Source organism: Aedes albopictus, chromosome 2 (assembly GCF_035046485.1).
Source record: "Aedes albopictus strain Foshan chromosome 2, AalbF5, whole genome shotgun sequence".
NCBI classification, from domain to species: domain Eukaryota; kingdom Metazoa; phylum Arthropoda; class Insecta; order Diptera; family Culicidae; genus Aedes; species Aedes albopictus.
This window is the reverse complement of record NC_085137.1, coordinates 402835852-402853348: the sequence shown is the minus strand read 5'-3', so window position 1 is coordinate 402853348 and position 17497 is coordinate 402835852. Positions and strand designations below refer to the sequence as shown.

The window sequence follows — 17497 nt, the reverse complement described above, 5'->3', positions numbered from 1 at the left end:
TCACTACACTGCGTAGTTTATCCCTACAAACTCAAATTTAATAATAGAGCTGGAATTTTGAGCAATTACGCATTGATCCACAATATGGTAAAAATTGATTCATAATATGTAGGACTCTGTGGAGCTGATCCATAATAAGGCATTTGGTAAACAGTGGAATATTCCTTTTTTACGCGAAAATTACTTGCCATTATTCTTCAATAGATCGGTATTCAAAAGTTCGAATCAAAACATAGACAACGGTGCTTTAAAAGTCGTCGTTTATGTTTTCTTTCATTTTTATTGAATTTTGAAGGTATCAGGTATCAGAAGGCCGGCTCCAGAGGCACGTTATCCTCCATTTGGGACATTTGTGCCATCGCCAAAATAACAGCCTATTTCATCATCTACCTGAGGGAAAAGGAAGGAAAAAGGATTTGGATGGGGATAGGGACAGGTAGGGAAATAGGAAAAATACCCTGGAAGAGGGTACTAACGCACAAGCGTACCACAATGGGTTCAAACAGCGCCCTGAAAAGGGCACTGTAATAACGCATAAAGCGAAAGAGAGCCTATAGCTCTTTACCACAGCGGGTTAAGAACAACAGAATATCCTGAAGATTCAGGTTTCTGAAGTCAGTTTCACTTAATAAGTGTTTACCGAATACTCGGAAACGCAGTTGCGCGAAAACTGGACAGTTACATATCAAATGATACGAAGTTCCATAATCGGATTCACAGCTATCACAGGCAAATGAATCAGCTTGCTGAATATTCGCCATGTGATAGCTGAGTCGGCAGTGGCCAGTCAATGCTTTGACCAGCATGCTGCAATTCTGCTTAGACAGATTAGTTAGATACTTCGCCACCCGTAGAGATGGCTCAGCACTATACAATTTGGTTTGACGACATGACTCCAAACTATTCCAATATTGTCTGTGTTGAGTGACAGCCCAGGTGTGAATCTGAAGCTTAATCCAACACTTCGATATCGGAATAGCTGGCTCAGGGCCAATGAAGTCATGTGATGCTCCAGAGCGAGCTAACTCATCAGCCAATTCATTTCCAGCGATGGAAGAATGACCAGGTACCCATAGAAGGTGAACAGCGTTTGCTGAATTCAGCTCCTCGATTTGATTTCGACAAGCGATAACTATCTTCGACCTGGAGTTGGCCGAAGCAAGTGCTTTAATAGCAGCCTGGCTATCTGAACAGAAGTATATTACTTTGCCCATTACGTGCTGCTGAAGTGCTGATTGCACTCCGCATATAAGAGCAAAGATTTCGGCCTGAAAAACGGTGCAGTGTTTACCAAGTGAGTAAGACTGATACAGCCTTAGCTCACGAGAATAAACACCAGCACCTGCTCGACCTTCGAGAAGGGAGCCATCAGTGTAACATACGATGCCGTCTGAAATACTTCTTTCCAGATAACCAGATGTCCACTCTTCCCGGGAAGGGAATTTCGTGGAAAATGTCCTATATGGAAAATTACAAGCAATTGTAAGATCACTTGGAGCAAGGACAATTTTGTCCCAATTCACTAAAAGTGGAAACAACGAGGTGTGTGTTGATGTGCGGTTCACAGGAGTTTCCTCTAGTAGACCGAGTACCCGTAACCGGTAAGTGCAAGAAAGGGCTTCTTGTTTGAGATGAATGTGTAGTGGGGCAACGTCAAAAAGAACTTCTAGCGCTGCCGTAGGAGTTGAAGAGAACGCTCCAGACATCGCCATTAAGCACATCCTTTGGAGATGGCCTAATTTCGATTGGACCGTTCTCACTTCACCCTTTTGCCACCACACAAGACATCCATAAGCCAATATTGGCCGAACCACAGTTGTGTAAATCCATTTGATATACTTGGGCTTTAGACCCCAAGTTGTACCAAAAGTACGCCTGCATTGCCCGAAGGCCATACAAGCTTTCTTGATTCTGAACTCAATGTGAGGTGTCCAGGAAAGCTTGGAATCAAGAATGACTCCAACGTACTTTACCTGTTCAGTCACATCGATTTCAGAATCAAAGAGACGCAAAGGTCGAACGCCATTACGGTTTCGCCTTTCCGTGAAAAGAACAATAGATGTTTTACTCGGATTAACCGAAAGGCCATATTGGCGACACCAACCCTCAACTACCTGAAGGGCGTTTTGCATGAGGTCGAAAAGGGTGCTGATGCACATACCAACTAACAATGTTAGGTAGTCGTCGGCAAAACCATAAGTAGGAAAACCGCTATTATTGAGTTGCCTCAATAGCGTATCTGCTACGAGATTCCACAAAAGCGGTGATAAGACTCCCCCTTGGGGGCATCCACAAACACTCAATTTCCTAATCCCTGCTAGACGCAATGTCGAGAAGAGATATCGGTTTTTGAGCATTTGGTGAATCCAATTGGAAATCATTGGAGATATACCATGACTCCGTGCGGCTTCCAATATAGCATCGAAAGGCACGTTGTCAAAGGCACCCTCGATATCTAAGAAAACACCCAAACAAGATTGCTTTTGAGCGAATGCTTTCTCGATATCGTAAACAACCTTGTGTAAAAGAGTCACAGTGGACTTACCAGATTGGTAGGCGTGTTGGTTCACATGAAGAGGCACGTTGGCCAGATGAACATCACGGATGTGATGATCCACAATGCGTTCTAAGCATTTCAGAAGAAAAGATGTCAAACTGATAGGTCTGAAACTCTTTGCTTCTTCATACGACGCACGACCCACTTTCGGAATAAACTTTACAGTAATATCCCTCCAGGATTTGGGAATATACCCTGTAGCAAAACTGCAAACAAGTAGTTTTTTCAAAACATGTTTGAAATAATCAAATCCCTTCTGAAGCAAAATAGGATAAATCCCATCTGCCCCAGGAGATTTGAAAGGAGCAAAGCTATAAAGAGCCCACTCAATCGATTCTATAGTTACAATACTCCGAGCCGAAGCTAAAGAATCATAACTACAAGAAAAGACATCAGGATCATCCGAAGATGTAATATCCACACATCCAGGGAAGTGTGTGCTGAATAAGCATTCCAGAACTTCCTCATCAGAGGAAGTCAGATCGCCATTTGGCAAACGAAGTTCGTTCACCCGGAAATCCTTAGATTTCGCAAGGATTTTGTTTAACCGACTGACTTCATTCAAGCTGGAAACATTTGTACAAAGGTTTTTCCAGCCGGATCGTTCAGCAGACCGGAGAGCTTTCCTGTAGGCATTGCGAGCCGACCTAAAAGCCTCCGAACCAGCCGAACGTCGTCTGTTCCAACACTTTCTACATTGTTTCCTGAGTTTCGCCAGATCAGAGTTCCACCAAGGGGTTCCTCTTGTGATCTTCACAGACCGTAGAGGGCATGCTTCTTCAAAAGCTTCCATGATGAAGGTCGTTGTAGTATCAACGGCATCATCTAAATCACTTGGAGTGTCAATGGATGGTGAATATCCATGAAATTTGGCTGCAACCAAATCAGTATAAAGATCCCAGTTTGTTGACCGAGGATTCCTGAAACGCAATGTTTGCGAAGTAACATTTAAATGTTCAAAAAAGATGTAGCGATGGTCAGATAAAGATTCTTCATCTGACACATGCCAATTGGTCAGCTCGTGACTAATTCTGCTAGAGCAAAGCGTTATATCTAACACTTCCTCTCTAGCAGATACCATGAAGGTTGGGCGGTTGCCTATGTTAAGTAATGCAAGATCTGTACTACTTAAGTACTCCATCAAACTGGAGCCTCTCAAGTTAATGTCTGAGCTGCCCCAGATGATATGGTGAGCATTAGCATCACTGCCAACAATTAGCGGAAGGCCTTTTGAAGTGCAGTATGCGATGACTTGTTTGAAAGCATCCGTAGGGGATGGTTCATCATGCGGTAAATACACAGAACAATAGACGTATTTCCTGTTGAGGTTTCCAACAGATACATCAATTGTGATAGCACATACATCTCTGGTGGTTAGTTCAGAGATGAGTGTAGCAACTATTGCGTTGTTGACAAGCACACAGGCTCGAGGCATGACACGTGAGTTTGCCATTTCATGTTTACTGAAAGTGGCAAACACCGGGTTCACAAGGTTTCCAAGATAGAAATTTCCCTTACGAAAGTAAGGTTCTTGTACCAAGGCCACTTGGGCTGTGCCATTTTGCATAAGTCTGCAAAGATTGATCGTTGCTGTTCTTTTATGCTGAAGATTGATCTGAGCTATCTTAACCGTAGCCACTACCCAAACTAGGTAAGATTAAACTCTTCGCAACAACAGCACAACAAAGAACAGCAACAGTAAAACCAAATCGGTATCGATTGGAAAACGCCAAAGGCGAGGATACACAGAATACACTGTGTAAATCGCATAATGCGAAACCATATAGGTGAAAATTTAAACTAATTAACAACATCTTCATAATCCCGCCCTTATTTAGCCTCAAGTGAGACTAAAGAAGGGCAGCTGATTGTCTCGGAGAAACACAAGGTCCACTGCACCATTGCTCCGGTTAGCGCAGTAAGGGCTACATACTGTGGAGGGCGCCCTGGTACTCCACAGGCTCCGTTAGCGGTTAGGTTTTTATTAGACCCCCCTAGCCATTCATTCCTAGGCACGGTAAGCATAAAGCCGCATCACACCATGAATTAGGGGTCACCTGTTGGTGGATTCTTACCACCGGAACAGGCGGTCCGTAGTGTTATTCTTAGCCAATTGAGACAATCGCTACCGACACTACACAGCTATCTAGGCTGATCGAGAAAAGAAGTTAATATTGATGATCAACTTCATACGGACTCGAACAGCCGGAACTCAAATTTAATAATAGAGCTGGAATTTTGAGCAATTACGCATTGATCCACAATATGGTAAAAATTGATTCATAATATGTAGGACTCTGTGGAGCTGATCCATAATAAGGCATTTGGTAAACAGTGGAATATTCCTTTTTTACGCGAAAATTACTTGCCATTATTCTTCAATAGATCGGTATTCAAAAGTTCGAATCAAAACATAGACAACGGTGCTTTAAAAGTCGTCGTTTATGTTTTCTTTCATTTTTATTGAATTTTGAAGGTAAAAAAAACCCTTAAGTGATCCATGACTGTGTACCCACGGTACATAAATACAGGGGGTAACCAAAATGTTTGGAATAGGCAACTTTTTTTCTCTCACAAAAAAGTTTAACATGCTGGAACTTTTCATAGAGTGCATATACAATTCTCAACTTTGAATTTTTATCAGCCTACTAGGGTAAGTGTACCAATTATGGCTATAGTACCAACTATTCGCCATAGGTGATTTTCACCCTTTAACGATGTAAATCAAAAAGAAAAATGTTGTGATCAATAGATCACGTTCACAAAAGATGGTTGCACTCATTTAAACTTTACATTTTGCTCAAATTATAGTAGAAATAAATCGTTTTCCATAAAATTTTGGCTGCATTGCACCCTTTTTCGCCATAGTGTACCAGTTGTGGCTAATCCCATAAGGAATGCATGCAAATGGTGCGAAAAGGAACCAAAGTTAAAAAATGTAACCATAACTGGTACAGGGTTCCTATCATTGGCACACGCTGTAATAAATACTAAAAATAGTTTTGGCTCCGTTTCTATATTTTTCCTGTAAAGTATGGAAACTAACCTATCTTTTAACATATTGGTGACATTTGTCGGTTTTTTCGTTATTTTTGTACGAATAGTTTTCCTTAGGTAGTGTCATAATTGATACAGGCACCCTATATTTGCATCGTGGATACAAATTTGAGCTTGATTGGTTAATCTTTCGCGAAGCTAGAACCGTTCTCTCATATCTCGGAAACCAGTGAACCGAATTGAATGAAATGTTGAACGTTTATCAACAATATATTAACGCTTCACAAGTTATTAAAAAATAGGTACTTTTTGAAAGTTGAAAAACGTTATGATAAATTGACACTTTTTGGATCTTTCTCGAAAAAATGTATTTTTTTTTTACATCAATGTCATTAAATTTTAGTTTTGATATCCAAAGATTTTCTACTTCTGTTCTCAAGACATGTCTAATAAGATATATTAGAGCCTATTTGGGTTAAAGGAAGAACACATTTAGTAATTTTTTGTTCCTCGAGGTTTCTTCCGAGGATTTCCTTCGCATTCATTGAAATATTTTAGCATTTTAATGTTAATGTTTCCTTTGGGCTTAAACTCTTGCAAATCTAGCAGAAACCATGTAAGTTTGCTTTTTTTATGATACTTATTTACGCAAAACAAATTAAATATTCCAGGAATTCTTTCAAAAACTTTACCAGATATTTCTTGTTTTTTTTTTTGCTGAGTGTCCTGTAGAATATCTTTAAAAAAAATATTTCATAAATGTCACATGGGATTTCTTTGAAAAATTTCCTAAGAATTTATACAAAAATTCAATCAGAAACTCATTTAGAGATTTTTTCAAAAAAATTACAAATAAAAAATTCTTCTGGAGATTCTTTTTGATATTTCTCGAAGGATTCCTTTAGAAATTCCTCCAGGGAGGCATTCGGGAAGTTATGTAGGAATTTAGTCAGAAATTAGGCAAAGGATTCCTCCCGATATTTTTCGGAGGATTTTATTGAAAAATCTTCCATAATTACTTCAGAGTTCCAAAGTTCTCTTCAAAACTCTTATAGAGATTCCTGCAAAAATATCTTCAAGGATTACCTGGAAACTCTTCAAAGATTGCCTCCAACGATTCCTTCAGGAATGTCTCTTTTACGAAATTTTTCCTTGGATTTTTTTAGAAAATTTGTCATGGCGTTTTTAGAAATTCGACAAAAGTTTCCTTCATAAACTATAAATTCCTATAGAAAGACGAAGTCTATCACATCGCTTGAAAAATCTTCCATTGATACCTCCCGAAATTGTGCCATGTTCCCTAGTAATTGCTGTTACTGCTAGAATTTCACTAGAAAATCTTTTATGAATTTCCTCCTAAATTCCAGAGAATCACAAATTTGGAATTAAGTTAGAAATTTCACCAAGTATTCCTTTACGAAATCTGGCATTGATTTTATTCAAAATTTCTCCAAAGATTTTGAAAGCCTTCCATGGATTCCTTCAGAAATACCTCCAAGTATTCTTTCAGAAATTTCCCCAGTAGTTCACTAGTAATTATTGTAGGTACACGAACTGCTTCAGGAATTCCTGCAAGAATTACTACATGAATTCAATTGGAAATTCTTGATGAAAAATCTCCAGGATTTTCATCAGGTCTTCCTCCAGATATTCAGCAGAAATTTCCTCAGAGATTCTTGCAAAATTACATACAGTGATTTCAACAGCAATATTTTCAGAGATTCCAACAAAGACTTATCTATAGATTCCTATGTCCATGGTTCGTCTAATGATAACTGAAAATTATCTCACAGATCTTCTGAGAAATATTTAGATTAAACTTCAGAAGAAACTTTTGGTAAAGATGTTGAACAATTCTGGAAAAATCAGAAGAAATTAAGGTCGAGGAAATATCCGCCATTGCTCTGTTGCTACTAAGATGGTAATCTCAGATTCTACTTCATTTTATGGAACAAAAGCTTATCATTGTGTATGCTCACTTGCAGTACATATGCTGATTGTTTTTCAGCCTCTTCGGTGCGATCATTGTGTCCCCAATTGTCATCCCCAAAATCGCGAGGTAAATTGTTAGAAAGAGAGGGAAGATAGAAAAAATAACACGGCGTCCCGTATCACCTTAATGCATCATTTATGTAAGGAATCTTAAAGGTCATTTCTAATTATTGTGCTGGTGAAGTGCTAATAAAATTCTTGAAATTTAAAATGTGTTCATACATACACTCGTATAAGAGAAATAAATTACGAATAATTTTTGGGCGATTCCTATTGAAATTTCTAAAGAAATATACGAAAGAAAAGCACTACAAAAATGAAGCTCATTGGACGCAATGACTTAATTTCCCCAGCGCCTTCTTCCGCCATGTACTACAACCGTGTCGGAAACTTGCTGACAGATGAAACAATGGTGGCTACCAGGAGGAGAGAGCACTTCAGGTATGGTTGAACGGTGGGAATGGAAGAGCGACAGACGGAATTCATATCGAACTTTTTTCTGTTGGAAATTTTACGAGAAACCAACCCTCCGAAGACTGTAAAGCGATCTAAGGAATGTGGAAAAAGTTATTGACTGAAAACCGAATAGCGTGCCAACACTGTTTAACATGTAAGGAATAGCAATATCTCGTCATTTTATCGATCTGGTAAGGCTTAATATTTTTTTCCACGAACGTCGCAAATCATTCATCGCCTTATTTTTAGGAATCAAGGGGTGACCCTAGCGATTTTTCTTTGAAGAAGTAAATTTTCCCCATACTAAATTGTATGAAAATTTAAAAAGGTGGGCGCTAAAATATAGTTTCTTAGATCGAGCTGAAGTTTTGTCCAGTTGATATGGGGGCAAATATAGTAAAGAAAAAATAAATAAATCTGTTCATTGATTTCAAAGCTGCGTACGATTCAGTGAAGTCTAGTCATGGCAGATTATGATCGAACATGGTTCTCCGGCGAAGCTGATTAGACTGATTTATGCGACGCTCGTAGCCTTAGACGGACTGAAACAGGGCGATACTTTTTAGTAATTATAGTTCAACATAACACTGGAAGAAGCGATAAAGACAGCAAAGGAGCGGAACCATTTTCACGCGCTCACATGCTCCTAGCCTTTGGAGTCTAAACGAACGTAAAGTGCTGCGAACAATACTTGGCGGAAAACTGGAGGACGGCATCAGGAGACATTACATGAACTACAAAATGTATCATGTATGTAAAGAGATGGATAGAGTGATGCGTATAAAACCCGGCAAGTTGCGGTGGGCTGGACACATAGCTCGTATGTCGGAGGAACGACAAGCTAAAACAATATTCAATAGAGGACCTGGAAGGGGCCATCAGCTTCGTGGAACACAGCGTACACGTTGGACTCTTTCAGTTGAGGAGGACCTGAGGACTCTGAAGATCAGGGCGACTAAAAGCGATTGGCCCAGAAACGAGACCAGTGGAGGGAATGCTTAATTCGGCGTAGACTCACTACTATAGATAAGTACATGATAAAATCTGCTATGTAAAGAAAATAAACCACAATAGATGCTAGTGAGCTAAAATGCAACACTTCCCCTAGATCGTATTCAGCCAACGTACAAAAAGAGTTAATCTCACTCACAGCAGCTGAACTCGAAAATTAAGCATGAACGCGGTTGTTGAATGTTTAAGTACTCACTCAATTTCAGCCTCTCAAGTGCTGCTATCCACTATAATTGCACTTCTAAAACCGTAGAACAAAAAACAAAAAGCGGAATTTCGTTTCAGTATACACAGCGATAATGACACCGCACAGTACAACTACCACTCACACGAAACGGCCAAACCACAATGAAACCCAGCGTTAAACTACAATTCTGCTTTATACGACGAGCCGTTTAACGAACGCCTTCTGATGCTCTTCCGATGTTATGTTCTCGCCGTAATAACGAAAAACAGCATAAACCACCACCAGAAGCAAAAAACCCAGACGCAGTGGCCCTCGTCTTGCTTTTTTCGTCCAAACTACGCGGTGGGGCGTTAGTTATAAGGAAAAATTCCTTTGCCATGAAATTAAGCAAATATGACGACAATAATATCCAACGAAAAATAAGAAGCCCTCGCAGTCCTAATTCAAGGTAGTTTGCAAACGGCCAAACCAAAACCCCAGCAGCAGAGGAACTCTAGCTTCATCAGCACGTCTTCGTCGTCGTCATCGTCGTGTCGTCTTTGGGGTCCCACGACTAAGGCGAAGGGAACAAGACCACCACCACCACCCGTGAAATGAATAATTATGCAAAGGTTTGCTGAAACGGCGGCGAACAGCACACACGACGACGGCATAACTGCCGCCGATACCTTGCACGCAGTACATGCGAAAACGGCCGCCGTTTGGACGGATTTTATGCTTTATTCGCGAGTCTGAACGAACACCCTAGCACACCGCAGCGCACCGCGCTGGACGGTGATGTCTTGCGGCTGACTGGCTGACACAGTGGGACTGGTGTGAGAGAAAGGCGGTCAAAACGATTCGCCGACGGTCTAGTATTGCAAGCAAATTCATTAGATTGGTTTGTAATGACATTTTCTTACAACCTATTTACACAAAATAACAGCATCTAACTTCAACATACCTATTTTTCAAACGGTCTCCAGTTAGCCTAGTGGTTAAGGCTATGGATCGCCAATCCGGAGACGGCGGGTTCGATTCCCGTTCCGGTCGGGAAAATTTTCTCGACTCCCTGGGCATAGTGTATCATTGTACTTGCCTCACAATATACAAATTCATGCAATGGCAGGCAAAGAAAGCCCTTCAATTAATAACTGTGGAAGTGCTCGAAGAACACTAAATTGAAGCGAGGCAGGCCAAGTCCCAGTGGGGACGTCGTGCCATAAAGAAGAAGAAGAAGATTTTTTAAACAATTTGCTAGCCTACCAGAAAACATCAAGAAACGATTACACAATACGTCAATTTCATCTATGGAACAATGCTTTTAGAATACTGATGGACGAATGCCTGTTATTTACATCTCTGTTTACCACAAAAATAGTCGATTCCGTCATCACAGAAGAACAACATCGTTCGCCACAATTTGGAAAATTTACCCAAAAAGAGCATTTGGTTCACCACAACATGGAAATTTCACCACAAAAGAACAATTCCGTGCAACACAAATACCTATAACAACTCGTTATCACAAAAAGCATGACTATTTCAGCATCAAATTGAAATATTTTACTGTTCAACTCGACTGCAGTCATACGTTTGTTTGATTTGGGTAACCAAATATGTTACAGAAAAAGAATTCCCACTAGAAAATTCTAACAAAAACATAAGATAATTATAACAAACCATGATATTTGTAATTCATTGCGATATAATCAGATTCAACATTCTTAGTGTTAAAAAAAACTATAACTCAATTATATCACATTATATTAAAAATGGTGTTTGATAACTCATTGTAATATAATTTAGTTTCGATTCTACGATATTTGGATAATAATGTTTCAAAATTGTATTACATTCTGATAGAAACTAGTAATCCTGCTAAAAATCATATCACATTTTTTATAATTTTGATCTGATCATAACAAAATAGGTTATTATATTATCTTGATTTACCAGTTTACTTTCTGATACAATTTTAGTTATTTAAACATTATCTTGCACCTGGTTTATGACATAATAAGTTATCAAAAATATATGATATAATCTCAATATAATTTTCTAGTCGGGATATAATGACGTTTCCGGTGCAGTTATTGATTTTTAGTTGTACATCTTGAATTGTGTGAATCTTGAAATTTGTTAGCTAGGTACTGCAGGAGATACAAAGAAAGACGTGCAACTCCGACTACGATAATCTTTATTGTGTCATTTTATTAACTTTATAAATCACGGCCTGCTACAGTACAAATCCTACTTAGTGGTTCCCTGTAGAATTGATATGCTGATCAATCAAATAGTAGCAGTTGAGATGTACTCGGCGGTTACCTTTCTTCACGCTCATGCTTATATTTACCTTTAAAAAACGAACTTTTGACCACATTCTTCACTAATCTGTCCCACTGTGCCGTTTCTTTAGCTGGTAACAAAGGGTCTATATTCGTCCCCTTGTAAGAGCACAGCGGTAATTTCTCAGAACCCGGCGCGAACAAAGCGGAAAGGCTCTTAAATTCGTACCGAATCGTTTGAATGATTTGAAGATATATACTAAATGAAAAATAAATAAAAAGGTTGTGATTAAAACATGTGCATTAAGGCTGTATTTAAAGAGGGGCAGAGGGGAATGGCTCCGGGCTCCTAAATTTCAGAAACCCCCTTCCCCCCGCAAGATTTCACTTCACGAATAAAAATATAAAACAAGGGAAAAAGACACATCAAACACTTTGATTTTTATCAAGGAACTTAAAATACAAACCTATCCACTGACAAAATGTATGTGATAGATGTACTTATTGAAGTTTTAATTGGACAGATTGCAGCTACTTAAAAACATTACGGAAAAGTAATAACATCATAAAATATGCCGCTTTATGATATCATGACTACAAGTCATAATATCATGACGAAAACGACGATTATCATAAATATTTTTTACAATTTTCATTAAAAAAAGTCATGGTCATTAGTTGAAACCCCTATTTTTTCATTTGAACTGGTCATTTTTTTTTTACAAATGTTCAAGATATGATACCAAATTTTGTCCGTTGTTCTGGAGGAACTGAAGAGGAACTGAATGAATTCACTACGAAATAAACAACTTTCTAGCCACAAAGTGTCTGCTAAATATTCTTATTCTTTTTTCCAGAAATCGAGTTTGCTTTGATTCTGAATTTTGGTGTGGCTCAGTATTAGTAGTCTTCGACCTGAAAAAAATCATAGGAAAACCAGCTTAATAATAATTCAGTAATTCCTATTAAACTAAACATAGGTTCCCGCTAAAATGTCTTCAACAATTTCCAAAATTTCTGCTAGAAATAGCACTACAGAATTTCTAATTCCATCGTGAACTTTCGCCAGAAATTCATTTCAAAATGTTGTTGTATTTTTTAGATGTAGCCAGAAACGACAATAGAGTTAATAAACTATAGAGGAAGAATGTCGCTGGCGTCGCTGCCGAAACATCTCTTGCTGGCGAAGGTAGGTCGGGCTATAAGTGTCAAAGCGAAAAAATATGCAGTTTGACAGATAGATACCCGACATGTTTGCGAGCGAGAACAAAGGGAACAGCAGCGACATTCGTCCTCTATAGTTTATTAACTCTATTGAAACGACCCTCACAGTTGTGTTACCCGTCTAAAAGCACATAACAAGATCATAACAAAATTATGACAATTGTAATTTTAGTAACAAAATTATAATACAACTTTTTGCCTTTCTCGTACACTAAGTGTACTGGAAAGGCTATATGTTCACTCCAAAAACGACTTTTTGATAGAAGGCCCGGAGGGTCAAGTCACATATACCAATCAACTCAGCTCGACGAATTGAGGTGATGTCTGTGTGTGTGTATGTGTGTGTGTATGTGTGTGTGTGTGTGTATATGTGTATGTACAAAAAAACTCACATCACTTTTTGGCAGTAAACCTCAACCGATTTTAATGACCGACGGTTCATTCGACGCGGAATCTGGTCCCATTGTTTCCTATTGAAAATGGTTCGGATCGGTCCAGCCGTTCCGGAGTTATGGCCATTTACGTGTTCCGGATCAGTACCCTTGGAAGGGGCTATACATAAAAATATAACAAACGCAACCGATAGTGTTCCGGAACCGGTTCCAGGTGTCCCGCCGGAAGTGGCCAAATATAAAAGTGAACCAAATCCATGCATGCGACACATCAAACTGCGGCATTTTCGATAACCTGATGAGCAGTTAACAAGAAAACAGTCTCAGACCATATCTGAACCGGTAGTGTTCCGGAACCGGTTCCGGGAGTCCCGCCGGAAGTGGCCAAATATAAAAGTGAACCAAATCCATGCATGCGACACATCAAATTGCGGCATTTTGGATAACCTGATGAACAGTCAGCAAGAAAACAGTCTCAGACCATATCTGAACCGGTAGTGTTCCGGAACCGGTTCCGGGAGTCCCGCAGGAAGTGGCCAAATATAAAAGTGAACCAAATCCATGCATGCGATATATCAAAGCGCGACTTTTTTGATAACCCAATGAAAGGTTGGCATAAAAAAGGCTCAGACCATATCTGAACCGGAAGTGTACCAGAACCGGTTCCGGATGTCCCGCTGGAAGTGGTCATATATAAAAGTGATCCAAACTCATGCATGCGGCACATCAAACTACAGCATTTTCGATAACCTGATGAGCAGTTAGCAAGAAAACAGTCTCAGACCTTATATGAACCGGTAGAGTTTCAGAACCGGTTCCGGGTGTTCCGCCGGAAGTGGCCGTATATAAAAGTTGACCTCAAATCACGGCTCATGATGAACAGTTGCAAGAAAATAGACGCAAGCCCTATCAGTGTGTTACAGAACTGATTACGGGTGTCCCGCCTGAAATGATCAAATGTAAAAGAGAAGCAATACATGCGACATATCGATGTCTTATTCAGTAACAAGATAAACGGTTAACCAACAAATAATCTCAGACCATATTTGGGAGATCCGATAGTGTTCCAGAACTGGTGACAAGACGAGTAACGCGTCGGAAGTGGTAAAATATAGAAAGGAACTAAACCATAGCGGCGTTTTTGATAATCTGATGAACGGTCAACAAGAAAATAGTCTCAGGTCACAGTAGTTCGGAATCGGTTGCGGGTGTGATTTGATAGAAGGGGATTTTTTTTAATTACCGAACACTTTGGGCCGAAGGGTCTCCGATTTCAATGAAAATTTTACCAGAGCTAGAGGTCGTGGATATATGATCATATTTGGAATTCAAAAAAATCATAGTGTACTATTTTCCCGGGAAACGCTAGATGAAATTTCACGATTTTTTAAAATTTTGTAAAATATCCTAAACTTTAAAAAATTATATCTCAAAAACTATGCATCGTAGAACAAATTTTTTAGTGAAATCGACGCCAAATTACCTCAGCAATCCGATAAAAATACACTGAGAAAAAAGTTTCTCAGAAAATTTCTCACCATAGAGAAAAAACGTCTAAAAATGCTGATAAAAGTACCGTCTGTATCATAGATTATTTTGAACAAAACTTTTCCTAGCGCAGAAACTAATGTTCTTCCTTTCGTTCTTTGACGCCAAAATGGAATCTCTTACCGTTTTAGAGATATAGCCAAAGAACCAACGACCAATCGCTATATTTTCATAGGAAGCGGCCGTTCACCTGTTGCAACATATTTGCTTTGCAACGAGCAAATGACATACGCTAATTGTAACGTAACTTTGACACTAACGTGCATCGGAGTGCACTGACAGCACATATAAATGCAACAATTTATCAACGTTTATATAAAAATATAATTTAATCGCGTCAACCTTTTACAGTTTTTCAATCTCCAATCTCCTTATGCTTCTAAAATTACTGCTCACAATTTGGGTGCGGCTGGTTGAGCCCTCACTCTTCTCATTGCGATTGAAATTTGAATGGAAAATTTACATTTTCTGCATTTTCCTCGTAGGAAGGTCAAATTTTACATGAATCGTGTTACCAATGATAATAAAATATAGCCTAAAGTGTGCTGAAATAAACATTATTGGCGAAGATCACAAAGGGATCTGTGATTGTGAAAATTAGACCATACGCATACAAGATTCGCACCAAACCACCCCCACATGATATGCACCATCCAACCAGCTGTAACCCTCTCGAAACTGACACACCGAAACAAGATTTTCATTTTTTGACCAAAGTTGATTAGAATCGAGCCCTGAAGAAGGTCCGATCCAAGGACCGAAACGTCGGCGAAGATTAAGTAGAATCAACGCTTTCATTCAAGACTGCACAGCCGAAAAAACAAATTTCGTAATACCAACAGTCGTTCCAAACAGATTGTGAATAAAGTTAACCTTCTTCAAGCATTAGCTGACGCTCACCCCGCTGCCGTAGTGGATGGAATGGGGTCACTCAAGCATGGGAAAACTCATTCGCTCACCCGAATGCCGGCGATGCAAAATAGCAAAAAGAACGCCAACAATACAATACTGAGTGAGAGCACGGCGCACTAAGAACGAACGCAACACGAACGACTCGCAACCGACGCCACCGAAGCGAATCAGGAGAGAAACAAATAAAGTGCGAAATGAATCAGCTTGCTTCGGTGTACAACATAAAGAATGTTCGCTCTCTCAACTACCGAGTGGCATTCAGCTGATTCAATTCCCAGTACTGAATGCTTCCACTGAACGCTAAATGAACGTTCCAACATGAATGCTCTCGCACTCGACTCAGAACGCAAACATTCGTTCAATCTTGGTTCGTTCGCCTTCGGCACTCAGATTCGGTAGCGATTCATTCGGCCGTCGTTGCTTGCGTCGCCCGGTGCTCGGCGATGAGAAAGAATGGGCAATGAAAGTGGAAAGATTTTGCTTGGCTGGGGGAGTAGCACACTCGCATCAGATTGTGCGTGGATGTGAGTGAGGGAAACGCAATAAATGAATGATTTTTTCCCATCCTTGGTCACAATGACCCCAATACACGACTAGGGTTAAGCTGGTCAAGCAGTCAACTGAGAGGTCTGATATTTTCCAGCTCTGTATTGCGATGAACTTTATATCGGAATATGTATCATCAATAAGTTTCGAAAATCGATGATGGCTTTGTTAAAATTGTTGCTAGTGTAAAGTGTTTTCAGGATTCAGGAACATTTTGGCTAACGTCTAAGAAAAGTTTATGAGTACATATTCGACGAGAAAGGCACTATCACTACTAGGTGGATTAATCTGGGTTTTTTATTTATTCAAACAGATGTAAAACAGCATCTGTTATATTATGCATTATAATATAATTGCCTCTAACATAATTTCGTAACCCGTTTATTGCAATCTTTGTTATATTTTTTGTAACAAAATTATTCTAGCATTTATAAGATTTTTTGTGTTGTCGCGAAGATTGATATTTTTTGTTACTTTGGTCTCTCGAGCCAAGAGATTTATAACATCACTTGTAACAAATTTGTTCTAAAATATGGAACAGAACATGTTATAATTTTGTAAGTTTAGTCTAACAAAATTTAATATAATCTTGTTATGATCATATCTCAACTTGTTATATTTTTGTTTTAATTGGAACGAGTTTTTTTTAAAGAGTTTTTGTTATTTTAACTACTAACGATACATGTTTTACAACAACCATTGTTATCACAATCATTGTAACAAAAAAAACACAACCTGTAATAATTTTGTTTTTCCCATCTAGTCGGGTACATATAATAACTTTTTATACTAAATTCTAGAAACATAATGATCAAGCAATACAGCTCAGGTTGGTAGTCTAATCCGGATCGCTTCTTCCTCGGCTTCTACCACTTAAACAATTAGTTGCATATAATCAGTCAGTCACATTCTCCATGTGTTTCCAAGGATTCCTTCCGGAATTCTTTCGAGAATTCTTGTCTAAATTCCACCAGGGAACGTCTAGTAATCCCGCCAGGATTTTCCTATTAGAATTTATCCAGGTATCAAATTCAGGGATGCCTCGGCATTGCATCCATGATTTCTCCAATATTTTTTCTTAAAATTGCTCTAGATAGTCCTCCCAAGAACCCTGCAGTGATTCCTCTTTGGATTTTGCTTTAAATTTCTCCTAGAAGTGTTCCAGTCCCGTAACGTGGGTAGATCACCTTGGAATGGTGCGTTACAGCATAAGATCTAACGTATCCTTTGGAGATTACCCTTCCACTAACAACACCCAAATTCCTGTGATACCTAGGGCTGAGAGATCGTAGAGTTGTCTACATCTCTCATAGGAGCCCAAAACTAACAATCCTTTCCCATTCCTCAGTAGTCGCAAGGACGTGGCCAGTGCAGTTTTTGACCATTGGAGGATTGCGTCAGTAGTCTT

The 17497-nt window shown here is 39.2% G+C and overlaps 1 protein-coding gene across 6 annotated transcripts in view; it reads right to left on the bottom strand.

Annotated features, from left to right (window-relative positions):
* The window catches only part of LOC109403647 (zinc transporter foi), a 102630-nt gene that overhangs the window by 19484 nt on the left and 65649 nt on the right, over positions 1 to 17497 (bottom strand). Inside the window, exon 1 of one of the 6 annotated variants that reach the window (XM_029880327.2) lies at positions 9210 to 9472. The exons of the other annotated variants lie outside the window; for them this stretch is intronic. The gene's annotated coding sequence lies outside the window, so the exon portion shown is untranslated. Of the gene's footprint in view, positions 1 to 9209; positions 9473 to 17497 lie in introns of those variants that run through there. 6 annotated transcript variants of the gene reach the window in all.